Source organism: Anser brachyrhynchus (genome assembly GCF_964034855.1).
Source record: "Anser brachyrhynchus genome assembly, chromosome: 4".
In the NCBI taxonomy this organism is placed as follows: Eukaryota; Metazoa; Chordata; class Aves; order Anseriformes; family Anatidae; genus Anser; species Anser brachyrhynchus.
In genome coordinates, this window is record NC_137698.1 from 48,860,793 (window position 1) to 48,875,594 (window position 14,802).

At 45.7% G+C, this 14,802-nt stretch overlaps 1 long non-coding RNA gene across 1 annotated transcript in view; it reads right to left on the reverse strand.

Annotated features, from left to right (window-relative positions):
• The window catches only part of LOC308194932, an 82,983-nt gene extending 70,047 nt beyond the window's left edge, over positions 1 to 12,936 (reverse strand). Inside the window, exons 1-3 of the long non-coding RNA XR_013951075.1 lie at positions 10,225 to 12,936; positions 8,170 to 8,246; positions 7,000 to 7,166 (exon numbers count right to left, since the gene is read on the reverse strand). This is a non-coding gene — a long non-coding RNA (uncharacterized lncRNA). The remainder of the gene's footprint in view (positions 1 to 6,999; positions 7,167 to 8,169; positions 8,247 to 10,224) is intronic.
• Positions 12,937 to 14,802: the final 1,866 nt, after the last annotated feature.

Consider the following 14,802-nt stretch of genomic DNA (forward strand, 5'->3'; position numbering starts at 1 on the left):
GTCTGAAACCAGCAGAACAGGACTTGAAGCAGTACTTTATCTCAGGCAGGTGCCTAGACCAACAGGCTGTAAATTGGAGCATTTTCTGTCTCTCTCGGACTTTTCTGCCAGAGCTGCTCTTTGCCAATAAGGATTTAGTGGTCTGTTTTTCCTTTCTGACCCCACAGTCCAGCAGAGCTGTCATGAGCTAGACTGCTGTCAGAGCCAGCACAGATCTTGCTCACAAAGCGACAGGAACAACCTGCTCCTTTCACAATGGCAGCACCCCCAGAGTAGGCCTCCTGTCTCAGTATCTTCTGATCTAACAGTTTCCCTTCACTAATATAAAGAATTTGAGCTGAGGGTAAGAATTCAGATGTGTGTGGCCCAAGTCTGAGGGAAAACGGCACAGCTAATGCCCTAGGGAATGACCCTGAGCATCTCTCAGATCTTACAGAGCTGACGAAACCAAAGCAGAAGCATGTCAGTGGAAATGCAGAGCCCGCATTTCCTATGTCTGTAACTACCTTAGTTATCACACAACAGTAAGGGTAATTGTATTTTTTTCATGTTCTCTTGTAGTAGCTCTCCTGTTTTGACCTAACTCGTCCCAGTCCAAAGCCAGAGCACATCTAACTTTGTAGCAACAAAGGGTGCAGGTGGCCTTATAACTGCTTGGGATGCTGAGGCCCAATGCCAGGAGCAACCTGTGCTGTACAGCTGCAGCAGCAGCGCTGTGGGCTCAGCAGTAGTGGAGAACGCAGAGGAAGATCCCCCCAAAAGCCTGGTGAATGTGTCTGTGCCGACGTGCTGGAAACAGTCGAGCTGGTGGATGAGGCTGGAGTCTCTCCTAGGTACTGACACAAGCAGTGTGAGGTACAGTCAGTTGTACTGAGGCTGTGTGATAAGTAGCTGGTCATAAAAAGAGAACACGTACCTAAGAGAGGCAATGCCTGTGGCTGGAGGCCTTGCTGAACAGAGAAGAGAAGCAGGTTCAAATCCTGAATTCAGCTCAGCCTCTTGCTGCCAAGATCTGCTAAATGAAACCGGCTAGACTGGGGTGGGCTCGCTCCAAAAAGCCTGCTGGCTTGATGGAAGCACTAAGGGAAAGGATGGACTTCAGGAACCTTTGGAGCCCAGGAAAGATAAAGACAGCTTACCTAGTACAAAACCACAGTGCAGGGGCCTGCTCACAGCTAGCTGGGTGACAAGGTTTATTGCTTTTATACTAGAAAGTAAGACATGTACCCTGCTCAGGGAATGAGGAGCAGACTCCTACTGTTGTGAAGGAATGGCTGGCCACCATGCCACTCCTAAAGGTGCTCCGATCCATGTACCCGAACTAGATTTAAGGACCAGTGTTTTGGAAGATGCCTTTCCTAGGACCAAGCCAGCTACACTGGCAGACCTTTGGATATTGTCCAGGCCTTCTTCAGCTTTGACCCCATCCTTCCGCTCTGCAACAAGTCACAGCACCGCTATACAAAGATGACTACTCAAGGAATGGCTCAGCAGCCCAACACAGCCACCCTCATCCACTGTGCTCACTCCCAAGCTGTACAGACTGCCACGTGGGAGAATTCACCCCAGAGCTGGTTAAGTCACAAATCTGTCCAAATAGGGCCATTATGGAGGAAGTAGGATGCTTCATTTATTTGGGTACCTTTGGAAATAGCATGTCTGTACAACCCTAATTTGGCTGTCTTATGTGTATGCATTATGAAACAGCCTCATTACACACAGGGGTAATATTTTATTTTTGCCTCCTTTCCTACACAGGACAGGGCCTGCTCTAAGGATGAATCAGAGGAGAAGACTATTGTCTGTAGCATCCCAGCTTCAACATCTGCTCAATCTGGACGATGATGTGTAAGTGAAGCAGGCAACTGTAGGAAGAGAAAGGATTAGGGCAATCAATTGCTGCCCTGAGGACCTGGCAACTCTCCTGCCCCTGCTGAGCCAAGGAATGAACTGAAGTTTTTCAGGGTTGTTCACCGAGTGGATGCAGGCACCCCCCTTTTCTGAATGCTCATCCGCACAGCCTTGGAGTAGTCCTGCAGAAATGCAGGAAGCTCAGCCACCAAAAGGAAAGAATGTTCTTTTTTTAGCTTAGCCTTTATCAGCCTCAGTTTAGTCTGTACAGCGGGGACCACTGTCAGGCTTTTTCAACAAGAGGCTTGCAAAATACATAGGCACCACAGAGATGAAGGGTGCAGAAAAGCTGGAGGAGAAGGCAGTTGTTTTTGTCTGTGAGGTACAATTTGAATCATGGATTGCAGCATGGCCTAAAGATCCGTGCACAGGCAAAATGAGAGAACTTGTGTTGGCTGCTGGCTCACAGCGGTCTTGTTGCACTGCAATTGTCTCTCTCACTAGAGAATGAGAAGCTGTTTGCAGGTTCTGGCAGAGGGATGTAAAAATCCACCCAGGTTTTAATCTAGCATTTTTCCGCCAGGAGATCTCAAAGCTGGAGATGCCTGTTATCCTCCCTTTACTGATCTGGAAACCAGGGCACAGGGAGGTGGAAGTCAACTAACAAAATGCGAAATTGGCTCCCAATATGTCTGAGTCTCTTCATTATTGTCCAGCCACTGGGCACTGCTGTCCCCTTCTCTCAAGGGCTGCTGCAGGGTTTCCAGTTCTTGCAACCCATCTTTCCTTTGCTGTTTCACCCTGCAGCCACCACTACCGTGCCCTCTTTCAGCTCTGTTGTTCCCAGTCACTTTTGTCTCTGTTGAGCTTTGCCAGGCTTCTCCAGGTGAACCAATTTCTCCATGGCTGCCCGTTCCCAGGTAAACTAAGTAGAAAACTTTCTGCCTCCAGAATTTGTACTCTGGATGATCTGTGATGCGACAGCTGGGAAGACAATTTTGGTAACGCAGGTCTCTGAGCCCAAGCAGATTGGCTGAAGCATTCCAGATGTACAGGACAGCCAGAACCATCCCCAATTTCGGTCACTACAATAGCCGAGGAAGGGAGTGTTCTGTTTAGCTGTAGCTATGGTTACATTCGCCTTAACTGCACGCATTTCCGTTTTGGAGTATTCGTGGGGCAATATAAATTTCCGCGATGCCAGAGGCCTGTTAACATGCAATACAGTTATTTAGTGCATTAGTGACATACCGCTCTTTGGCATGTTGGGCTGGATGTGGGCTGGTGTGCAAAGTGAAGTGTCACCAAAGGTTTATGGGAGGAAGGATTGCTTCTTCTCACCTACTTAGGAAGGGAATTAGGTAAGAGGTGCTTGATTCCTCAGTTGCCTAAGCATGAGACCTACATTCTCAGTACACTGAAACAACCAGTCCAGAGAGAGGCAATGTAGAAGCCCCACAGGTTTAAGGAAAAGCCACTCGGTGCCTATAGGTGGTCAAGAATCAAACCCTTAAATATAAATAAATTGACTACAGTCACAAGAGTAGCTCCAGTGGAGCTGTTCTGACAGAACGATTTGAAAGGGCAAAGCTAAGCTGCTGTTTTAAATAGGGTTTGGATTTTTTTTTAGGTCTGGGGTCTTACGTTGGAATTACCCGAAGTCTTTAAAAAACAAACAAACAAAATGACCAACTCGGTTTGTGGCTTCTGCCCTTACCTCACATCTGAGCATGTCGAAACTTGCTGCGCAGTTATGCTGAGGTAAACTGCAAAAGCGCAGGGGTGAAGGATGCAGTAAGTAGAATATAACGACTTTATTACATTAATGATGCATCCAGGCAATGAAATTGATGCAAGTGGTTAGGACTTTTCAGTATCTTTAAAGGACAACTCCTTGAGCAGGTGCAGGAGAGTGGGCGTAGTCTTTGCCCCACTGATGTCAGTGGGAACGCCCAGTGCCTTTTGAAGCAGCTCCGATGTGGAAATGCTTTTCTGCTCCTCTCCTGGGAGCGTGTGAATTCTCAAGAATTGGAGCTGCCTTTTAGCTGCAGAGGTGACTGATTTACACAAAACCGGATAGCAAGAACTTCCTGAGATGACCCTGTTTTGTGAGGAGATTCTAATCTCATGACAAGTTTGTCTAGCCAGATAATGACAGTAATTAGCCAGGAGGCAAGAAGGTGGATCTAGGTATTCTGCTTCATGAGTAAGAAGGATGTTTTATGGCACTGGAATTAGGAGCTGGATAGAAACTGTTAATATCCTCAAAAACGGACTTGGAACAAGCAGCACAGCACCGAGGACTGAACCTGAGAGGAGATCCCCCAGGCTGCTCTCCCTGCAAAGTGGACAGCTCTGAAACAAAGAGGCCTTTTATTCAGAATAAGCCTGCACTAAGCCAGCACCAGCATTTAACAGCAGGAATTATTGTTCCTTATCGTTCCTCCTGCTCGGCAGACCACTTTGTCTGAAACACAGAGCAGGGAAAAAAGGACCCACGCAATAAAAACTTGTCAGCATGTCAGATATTCAAACAAATTTGCAGTGGAGAAATGAGTAAATAGAAGAGGCAGGCTTCAGCCAATCTCTTAGTAAAGACTGTATTGTACAGCCTCAATCTAGGACATGAGGAGCCGAAAAATATCCTTGCAGTTACCAAGCAGCTTGGTAGGGCATGCCTGCTGCAGCATTATCACCTGCCCTTATCTCTTGTCGTTTCCAGTCAAATATTTGCAAAATGCTTACACGCTGCGTAGATAACAACCCACAGGCACGGAGAAAACAGAATACTTAAATCAAAAGTGCGTGGACTTTTTTTTTTACTGGAAAAAAAATGCCTTTGTCTGTAAACCAAAAGTGAGACGTTCCTTGCAAACAGGTAGCTCTGGTGGTATAAAGTGATGCAGTTTTGTCTTTTTGGGGTGCTGCCAGACACCCTGAAATGATAGCGTGGAGAGGAATGTGAGATTTCCCCCTTTCATCATAATGGTTACTTTGAAGCCTAATTACAGCCATTTAAACGCCAGCCTATGAGCCGTGCTATCACTGATCGCTGCACCGAAATGCGCAGCCAGATGGAGAAGTTCTCTCCTGGAGCTGGCTGTGCAGCTTGGGCATTGCGCTGGAGTTTGGGAAGAGCATGGAGCAGCGGTGCAAGTTACTCCCAGCAGATTGGTTCCCAACACTTGTAGGTGCCATGATGACTGCAAGGCCTGGTGACATTTGGTGCCACATTCCTGTTGCAAAATATGTCCCCACCATGATGTTTCACATTTCTGTCTCTGCACAGTGCAAAAAGCAGGCAGCAAGGCTCAAAGCCTGAATGTCCGAGTGCTTTGCCTTTTCCCAAGAGAACTTTGACTCGTAATTCACCTTGTAAATAAAGGCTTAGCACAACTGTGTCTGTTCAACAGTGGAAACAGAGCAGGGGTCCAAGAATGCTGACTTTTGCAATCTCATCTTCTGTTATGAGCTACACCAGTTAGTTTCTGCATGGTTCTTGATGCTGCTTCTCCTAGGTGGGCCACCCAGTGCACGCCAGCTATTTACCTGGTATAACTGGAATAGCTGTGTCTACCTCATGTCTTAGGGGGATATTCAGGAGCAGAAGATCTGACACTAATGAAGTTCTCGTGCATCTGGTCACATTGTAAGGTACATGAAACCAGTGTGGGTTTCCTTTAACTTGTTTGGTTATAAACTGTGGCAGTTCAGCTGCTTCGTGACCAACCGAGACACCCCTGCAGCGGAGGCGGTATCCTCTGAGGGCTGGAGCAGAGAGCTCGGGCAGGAATAACAACAGCTGTCCCAATACAAAGTGTTCCCACTTGTGAATCAAAGCCCTTACTAAGATCGGGTCATGTCCAGACACGCTTGATATTTATTCTTGCAGACATAATATGAAGGCACGGATCCATCCTTTTTCTAGTGCATCTTTTTTTTTTTTCCTTCTGCAAAGGGAGAGGAACACAAACTGAAACATGCACTTGCTAAAAGGTTGGAAACAGGAAGTTCTGTTTAATTTGCACTTTTTTTTTTTTTGATGAAAAGTAGGAAATATGAATAACAGCCTTTTATTTCAAATTTGGCATAAAAATTTGCCTTCAAGGTAATGCTGAATAACAGACTTCACACTGCTTGGAATTAAGCTGATGATATTCAGTGGAAAGTACAAGGCAAAGACTCAGCTCTACGAGCATTTCATTTTGTTAAATTTCCCCACACAAAGCTCATCTCTGAGAAACCCACAGAACTATTACTGTTTTCCCCTCTTTTGCTTTCCTACTATTACGTATTGGGCTTGTTTTTCATCTTTTCTGGTCTCCTGCTATTTCCATGGAGGAATACCCCTGGTTATACTGGAAATTCAGACACAGGCATCCAGCAATTCAGAGAAAGCGTCAAGTGAGTTTATGTTTCTAATCCTACAGAAAAACAATTTCTGACTATTCAGAGAAACTATAATGAGTCTTCTAACAAACTCACTGGGCCTTATGTCAGAAGTACAATTAAAATATTTATGAAAAAAAATTTTTTTTACAGATGTTATCTTTTTTTATTGAAGTTATTTCAGACATAGCTTCTGTGTGGACAGAACTGTACCTCATTTATCTGACTTACCCACAGATACAGAGAAAGAAAGAAAGGATCCTACAGCAGAATGACACGTCTCAAATCAGTTAAGAGGAAAGATACTACACTGACACAGGAAAAATTAGAGGCTGCAAGTTTTTGAGCACTGACTACACTGGGATCACAAGTAAAGTTTTACTTCATTCTGGCCTTGAGATAAGGCAGATGAGTGGTTGTACACAAGCAGCAGCTGAGTATAGATGATTTTGCTGTTCTTACAGCAGGATGCAGTGACCTGCTGTCACTTTGCCAGAAGTGCTGTTTCCACAGTGGACTGCTCCTGCCATCTGAATTGAATCTGCTTTAATCCCTGCAGGATACAGACCTGACATCTGTGTAATGACAATGAGTAATTGGGCTTGATGTAAAAACTTAATGAAATTATCCCAAACATGTGATGCTAGCATTCAAAAGCAGCTACATCACATAACTTCTCTTCGTTTCCACTTCATGACTGTAACTATGTTGTATATTTGAGAATCTGTAATGTTGCATAAAGGGGAAAAAAATAGATACCTGATAAACCACTGTCATGGTAATGGTCATTAGTGACTTCATGGTCTTAAGATGAGAAAAGCACTGCAGGCATCACTATCTCATAACTCAGTCGCTCTGTGCTCTCTTTCTCAGTTTTCACAACCGTGTCAGGAATCAGGTTTGTAGCAAGGCTTCTATTCTCCAAACTGAAAAAGAGGAAGATGTGATTTAGTCTTGAGGGAAAGGGCCTATACAAGTTCTGCATAACTACTAACAGAATTTAGGATCATCAGTTTCTAAAGGTAAAATCTATGTATGGCTGAACTATTCTAAAGAACAGATGAGTAGTTCTTCATTATCTCCCCCTCTAATCCCTGTGAGAATAACACTTGTAAGAAAGTGTCTCCTCTCCTTTCTGAATCAGCTCAGGAATTTTGATCTGATTTGGCTTTTCAAAACCTAGCAGCATGTAAGTGAAAACCTGTTTTGGAAGGTAACTGCAAATGTCCCTGCCAGGCAAGCTGAAATAGAATGTTTCCGATGACTTAAGTGAAATGTTGTCCAAAACATTCTACACTTTCAGGAAGTTTTGAGCCTAGAGAAAGCATTTCCCGAGGTTAATTCCAAACAAGATGTTCTCTGAGCAGTGGAATTAATGAATCCTAGTTTACCGGGCACCTCTGTCCTTTGTCCCTTAGTCTCACCACCACAAAAACCTCGACCCCTGTGTAAAGTTTACATGAAATTAGTCAATGCATTCAGAAGTTATTAAGAGGAGATTGACAAATGATGAGACAGATAATGCACTCGTGGCAGGCTCCCCTCCTTCAGAATCCAAGCTGAAAATGACCCATACAGCTTCTGCCCAGCCCAGCAATTATCATTGCTAGCAGTAAATAGCAACACAATATAAACAACATAAGTTCATCTGTATGCAAATATTACATTGGTATTCCATGCAGAAGTATAATTCATGTTGTTGGGGATATATAATTCTGAGATGGATTTTAATAACTATTCCTCTTAGTGATAAGGGATCTATTACTACCTGCATTGTTAAATATAATAAAGGAGTTTATGTACAAAGAGGAAATGGTGGCACAGGCTATAGAATTAAACACACAGGACAGTTCCTGTGTCTTGCCACTTGTAAATAACATGACAAAGCTAGCGTCACATGTGCCAGGTGGGTCTTCCCCCATCTCTTACCTAGCACTGTATGAACAGCTAAGTGAGGAGTCCCATAGCAGCCTCAGCCAGAAATTGTTCCCTCAGTGAAAGTGCAACTAAAAAAAAACATCCAGAATGAGAGTTTCCTGAAAAATTTGCCCAGCTCATGTGTAGGAAACATCTAGATTATGAGCACTGTAATATAAGCAGGTTGGTTGGGAGTAACATTAAAGATATGACTTCGCAGACCCAAAAAAGCCTGAATATATCTGAAAAGCTTGCACTTAAGGATTGACTCCACCTCCTCAATAGGCCCATTCTTTAACGATTCTTTTCTACTGGTGGTTGTACAGAGAGCTTGTTCCACCAGATTTGTTTTTAAAGTCCTGTGTGTTCACACTGTCATTTTTCATGTATTAACTCTCATTTATGCATTGCTATGGAAATGGTAGTCACAAATGGAGAAGAGTGACTTCACAAAGGGAATAAGTATGAGCAGATGGCCATCAGTCTGTCCATTCCCATAACCATTACACAAGCAAATTTCTAAGACTTCTGGCATGGTTCGAGACTCCTGGACCAAGTTTCTGCAGCTGATGTTGCTGAATGGACCACTCCTAGCTCTTGGCTCCTCAACTCAGGAAAATGCGTCCTTTGGCATTCGTTTCACATGAAGACCCTGGCTTTTTGCTCTACTCACCTCTAGCCACAAGGGCTGGTACTGCTGACCACCTCCCTGCTGCTCACATAGCGGAAGCTTCTGCCCAGGTACAAGTGCAGGCAAATTCGATTCCGAGCAGCTGGTAACACTGCCCAAACACAGATTGGCCTGAGCGCATTCAGAGGTAAAGCGAGTTGGGCCATTTGCCCTCCTCTAAGCCTCCCTTGTTGGTTTAGGTGCTGTATTTCTATGTCACCCATGCAAGTTTTGATTCAGATGGCTTACATAAAGGCATGCTGGAATAAAGGGACTGTTTACATGAGCAGTTCACGTGCCCAGATGGGAAGAGCACTGAGTGCTTGAGAGGATGAAGGTAAAGAAATATAAGGTTTGTGAAAAGAAGGAGCACAAAGTGAGGAATGCTCGTGTGGGCCTTTCTCCCCTGTGCAAGCACTTACAATGTTTACCAAGGGGAGTTTTTGCATTGCAAGTGAACAAAAAAGGCAGATCTAAGGGTAAGAAGTTCAGCTGCAGATCAGAAACCACCACCTGGAAGCACAGGTAATCTGCCCTGCTCCTCAAAACAGCCTCTGTGAGTGATGGCCTCCCTAGTACACTGGCGTTGGGAACATTAGGTCCTACCACTGCTCTGGTGAGGTGCGGGCTCTAGAACCTACGCTTCTCTCCACTCTCATCCATCTCCTCTTCCAGGAAAGAGCTTCCAGGACAAGGATTATTAATATATTTTACAGATGGGGAAACTAAGGCAAAGGACAAGGGAGAAATAATCATCCTACATCAGCCCCTGGGCCTGGAAGTCTGACTCCCTCTCCTACTGAAGGGTTTTGTGCATGGATGTCACGAGCACTCTTTGCAAGGCCCAGGAGAGAGGATGCCTGGATTTTCCATTCCCAGCTGACAGTGCAGCTGAAAGGCACACAGCCAAAGAGACCCAGCAGCCCTTGGAAGAAGCCTAATGAAGTTAACGAAGCCAGCTACATCAGTGATCACTATCTGAGTCCCTCTGATCTCCCCACAAGGCCAAGAGAGCCCTGATGGCAGGGATGCCGAGCACCTCTGCCAGCCATAGGAGGGCAGGGCGCAGGGAAGCGGGCAGGAACGCGCCCTGCCACAGCGGCCTTGGCACGGCCGGCACCGCTCCCTGCTCCTAAGCAAAGGGGGAGAATCCAAATCAAATGCCAAACCACACTGGACATTACATTACATTACAAATGGAGACATGGGCATCACTAGGTAAGAATACCACCTGGCACTGAGCTAAGAGGGCTTTTCTCCATTTCTCTTATCATCTTTTGTTCAGAAACTCTTCCCAGTTATACATTTAAAATCCTACACTTCTTGCAGTCATTTCTGCAAACACAATTTCTGCAGATTCTTAACTTTCCATTTTTCCCAGGAAAAAACAAGCTTACCAGTTCAGGAACAGCACGCAGGATTTTTTCACTTCTGAACTGTTAACCAACAGAGCAAAATGCACCCCTGAACTTCTGCTGGACTTCGCTTTACATAAATGATAGATCAGGTCCTCATTCCCCCCTTGGTGCTGGGTCCCTGGAAGCCTGAGCGGGGCTGGACTGATAGATGCACTGACAAATTTGTACACCTTTATCCTGCTGTTCATCCTGGCCTCCTGCATTAAGGCATTTGCCCTGCTGAGTCCTTTGAGGGTACAGCTGCAGATCGTATCTTGCTGGCATCATGTTGATTGCCTAACCTGAGTCTCCAGCCCACAATTACACCCCGGGCATGACACCTGACCCTACAATAATTTCCCTGCAGACAGACCCTCTTCACAATGCCACACGCAAGGTTTACAGGGCTCCAGTTTGCCAGAGAACACAAAAGCAGTACTGTGAATGCAAGCTAGAGAGGTCGTGCAGCTGAGAGAGAACAACCTGCCTCCAAAAACTGCATCTGAAGGATATAAGTGGCTTCGTACAGCAGATGTCCCTGATCCCAAAAGGGGCTTTGAGAGATGATGACAACAAGAACGTGAGATAGCACCTAACAGCTAGAAATATAAACACACGCACAAGCATTTATGCATGGATGCAAGAGATGATGGAAAAAAATCAATCTGGAAAAATGTGGTTTCTTCAGGATGAATGAGAGAGCACCAGCTCCTGTCTTTCCTGTGCTAACAGTGCTGAGCTGTGCCTTACAGCATGTCCCAGCTGAGGATCCACCAGCAGCTCAGCCAGCATGTTTAACCAGATTTTCCACCACACCTTTGGGCTGCAGCACACTGTTATTATATCATGCGTGCCTGAAATATCTCAGTAAAGCCGGGATAAAGGTACCAAAGGACCTGTTTCTGACTGTGCTCACAGCAACCAGCAACAGCTCTGCGTGGTCTTCGGCAGGCTCTTCTTCCAGCCCCAAGCACTCCGGAAGAGCAGCATCCCGGGGGTGCAGTACCTCCCTGCTGTATTTCTCTGTAAGCAGCCCAAGCATCTCTGCAGGAGAAGCGAACCATCGTAGGGCAAGAAAGTCTCCAACGCGTTACTGTGCATACGAGGTCCCTCATTAGCCGGGTTCAGCCTGTGACACAGATAAGTCATGTCTGCGGTACATGTGTGGGAGGGTGCATGCATGCATACTGAGATACACATGTGCTACTGCTTAATTCCCTTGCGGACAGATTTCATATTCAGAAGAAAAAAAAAAAAAGGACAAATGCAGAGTCCTTGGCCAGCAGCCAATGCAGAATCTACTGGGCTTGGGGAAGGAAAACAGCAACAGAAAGCATATGGTGACACCTGTGCCACTTGAGAGTCAGAGTGCTGAAGTGACGGGTGCTCCGTGCACCTCTGACAAGTTCCAGTAAGGCCAAGCCCACCTCCTGCACAAACGCCTGCATTAAAACGAGAATACATGGCCTGCCTGCTCCCCGGCCCGTGTTCTGAATGGCTCCGTGCTCCATGACACTTTTCAACCATTTCTGAATTTCTTCATGGTTCTTCCTGTTCATGGAGAAAGAAGCTGCACATTTCAGAGCTTACTCTTTGCCCAGCCTAAGCCATGATTATTAACAAGTCTTATTCTTCCAAGACGCAGACATCCACCTTCATGGAAGAACATGAATCTTTCTATAGGATGGGCCCTGTCATTTATATCAGGAGATAATGTCTTGCACTTTCCTCATTCCTTTCTCCTGAGTAATATCTTCTCCTGTAAATAGATGAGGGAGGGAGGGAAAAAAGGAAGCCAAGCAATTTCTTCACTGCCTCACAAAATATTAATATTCCCAGAATATTCGTTTGGGGCTTAGTTTGAGCCAAATAAAATGGTTTTGCTGGACCAGGACCAAAGCCTGATTTTGACCTGCAGCTGGGCTGCTACAGGGCCTTTTGATCTGCTGTTTGCAGGTCACTTGTAGCTACTGGCTGCAGCATCATAAGAAACATGGCCCGGCTGCATAGCTCAGCCTGCAGAGCAGAGAAAGGGCAGGTGGCACAGCAACTCTGCCATGTCCAGATTAATCCAGAAGAAACTAAATGCTTTGGCATTCCCAAGTGGAAATTGCTGCTGCAGAAAACACTGCTCTACTCCCACTTCTCGAAGTTTAAGCCAGCACAGAAGCACAACTTTTGGGACCACAACACCCTGCCCTCAGCGCTAGAGCAGCACTGCACTGACATACAGAGGTATCATTTCTTGACTGCCCATTTCTTTAGTCTCCTCCTCTCACCATCGTATTCCCTTTCTGTGGGCTGGCCTTACGCTGCTTGGTATTGCTCCGCCTCAGGTGTACTTGTCAGGTGGTTTCACTGAGACCCTACGAATTCTGTTCCTGCTTTCCCTGCTTTTCAGTGCCATCCAGCCCTGGCTCAGAGTCTTGACATACTTCCTCCACGCCCAGACTCAAGGCGGTTCTTCGCTGTCTCCTACTGAAACCATGAGCCCGTTTGTATCCTGCTTGCATCCTCCCAGCAGGTCTCACTCCTCTCACTGCCCTCGTTCCTGGAGCACGCCCTCAGAAAACCCCCAGGATTTGCACACAGATGCACACATGGGGGAAACAAAGAACAAACACGCAAAACATCACAACTCGGTGTGATGCAAACCTGGATAAACTCAAACTGCTCCTGACAGTGCAGTCATCCACCTGTACTGTCTTCAGTAGAAGTGAAGTCATCCACCTGTACTGTCTCCCCAACATAGAAAAAGAGCTGCTTTAAACGTTGATAATCCTTGTTACTCAGAGCTTTGGGCTCTGCAGCAGTTATGCTGTGTATTTAGTTAGTAGATAGGATGTGTTAAGAACTTATGCAGGAGACGATTATTGCTGCCAGACCTTGCTGTTTCTCACACTGGTGAAACATTACTGAGCATGCAAGAGGTGAGAGGACCACAGAGAGGTGAGATCCACAACTGCAGAGCAGCATTTTCAGAAGTCTTCAGCATGGGCCTCAGCTTTTGCCCCATTGAGATCAGTGGGAGAACACCACTGGTACTGATTTTAGGGAGTGCTCCAGCCTTCTGAAAATTAACCAAAGATTTCAGAAGGGCTTCTTCTGTCATCTGTGAAACTTAGACCAAATGATGTGGTTATGCTGCACCTGTATTTTGTCTTAAAGGATCCCAAACTATTTATAGCCACTTGTGCTTTACTTTCAGGTGTGCTTGGGTGGGTAAGCAGCAAGGACAAAGCCATACACTTAAGTCACCTTACTGTAAACAAAGATATCTTCAAATCATATGCAGTGCTGAGTGGATGAGCGGGTATGTGCCTGCACATACATATTTTGTTCTCTGTCCCCATTGGACCGCCTGGTCCAACTCTCGCCTCACAGTGAATCTTCCCCTGCATTCTTATATAAAACGAAAACATTCTCAAAGAGAGAAGTCCGAGTCAAACAAAATGTCGTCTTCTACTTGGAACAATTCTGTTTCTTTGAGTGATTTCTTCATTTACCAAGAAGTGAAAAAAATTGCAAAATTTAAATGATCATTTTTAGAATAAATAAAAGATGTTTGGTCTGAAAAGGGTAGTGTTAGACCTTTCTGCGTTGCTTTATTCCTGGACCAGTTTCATAGATCTACCATACAGATGTTCTGAACAGAAGAAAGAAAAGCAGTCTGCTCCCTGACATACCTCCCACCAGCAATCATGGTCAGAGATTAGCAGCTGGGCACTTTCCCAATAATCCTGTTTGCTGATCCTAAGGCAGAACTTACCCTGCACAGCCTCCCCATGGAAGACTGTATGTTAATCAAATGAGAGCTCTTGAAGCATTAAACTGTGTTTCTTTACCTCTAAAACAAACACACAAGCCTGCAGATCACAGCCGGTGTTCTGCATACCCGCACCTTCTCACGTAAACTTCAGTACCTCTTGCCGTATATGCTAACAACAGGGAGGACACTTCGGGTCCTAGCTGCTAAACCGTGTGTGGCACATGTCACATCACATCACATCACATCACCTCAGTCAGCTCTGATCAGTACAGGGCCCACAGCACACAGGTAAGGGAGACCAGGTCCCTCCAGCACGAAGCAGAGCGAAGCATCCCTTCGCTGGCAGCCATGGCTGCAGGGTTGCAAGGCCCTACTGAAAACCTTCACGCTGAGAAGTTCCCCCAGTCTCAAGGCAGAGGTCAATGGAAGGGGAATGACAATAACCCCACAGAGTTTATGCATGTGAGAACGAGTTCCTGATCTCCTGGTCTCAGTCAGAGCACAGTTCCTCACTGTCCAGCTCGAAGATGACAAACTCCACATCAGACTTAACTTCCTAACTTTGCCCCACACCCCACCAATTAGAAAAGGAGAGAAATCCCACGTGGCGCCTCTAATCATGTACAGAAAAGGAAAAAACAAACAAGAGGCCTCTGAGCCACTCCCTCTCCACCACAGGCTTTCCAGAGCGGTTCACAACCACCTTTTAAATCCCTCTTTGACATCTGAGTAACTGCTCTTCAAGCAAAATTTCCAAAGGTGTGCTGGATCTCAGACATGGCAATACAACAACGGAGAGAGGTTTTTTA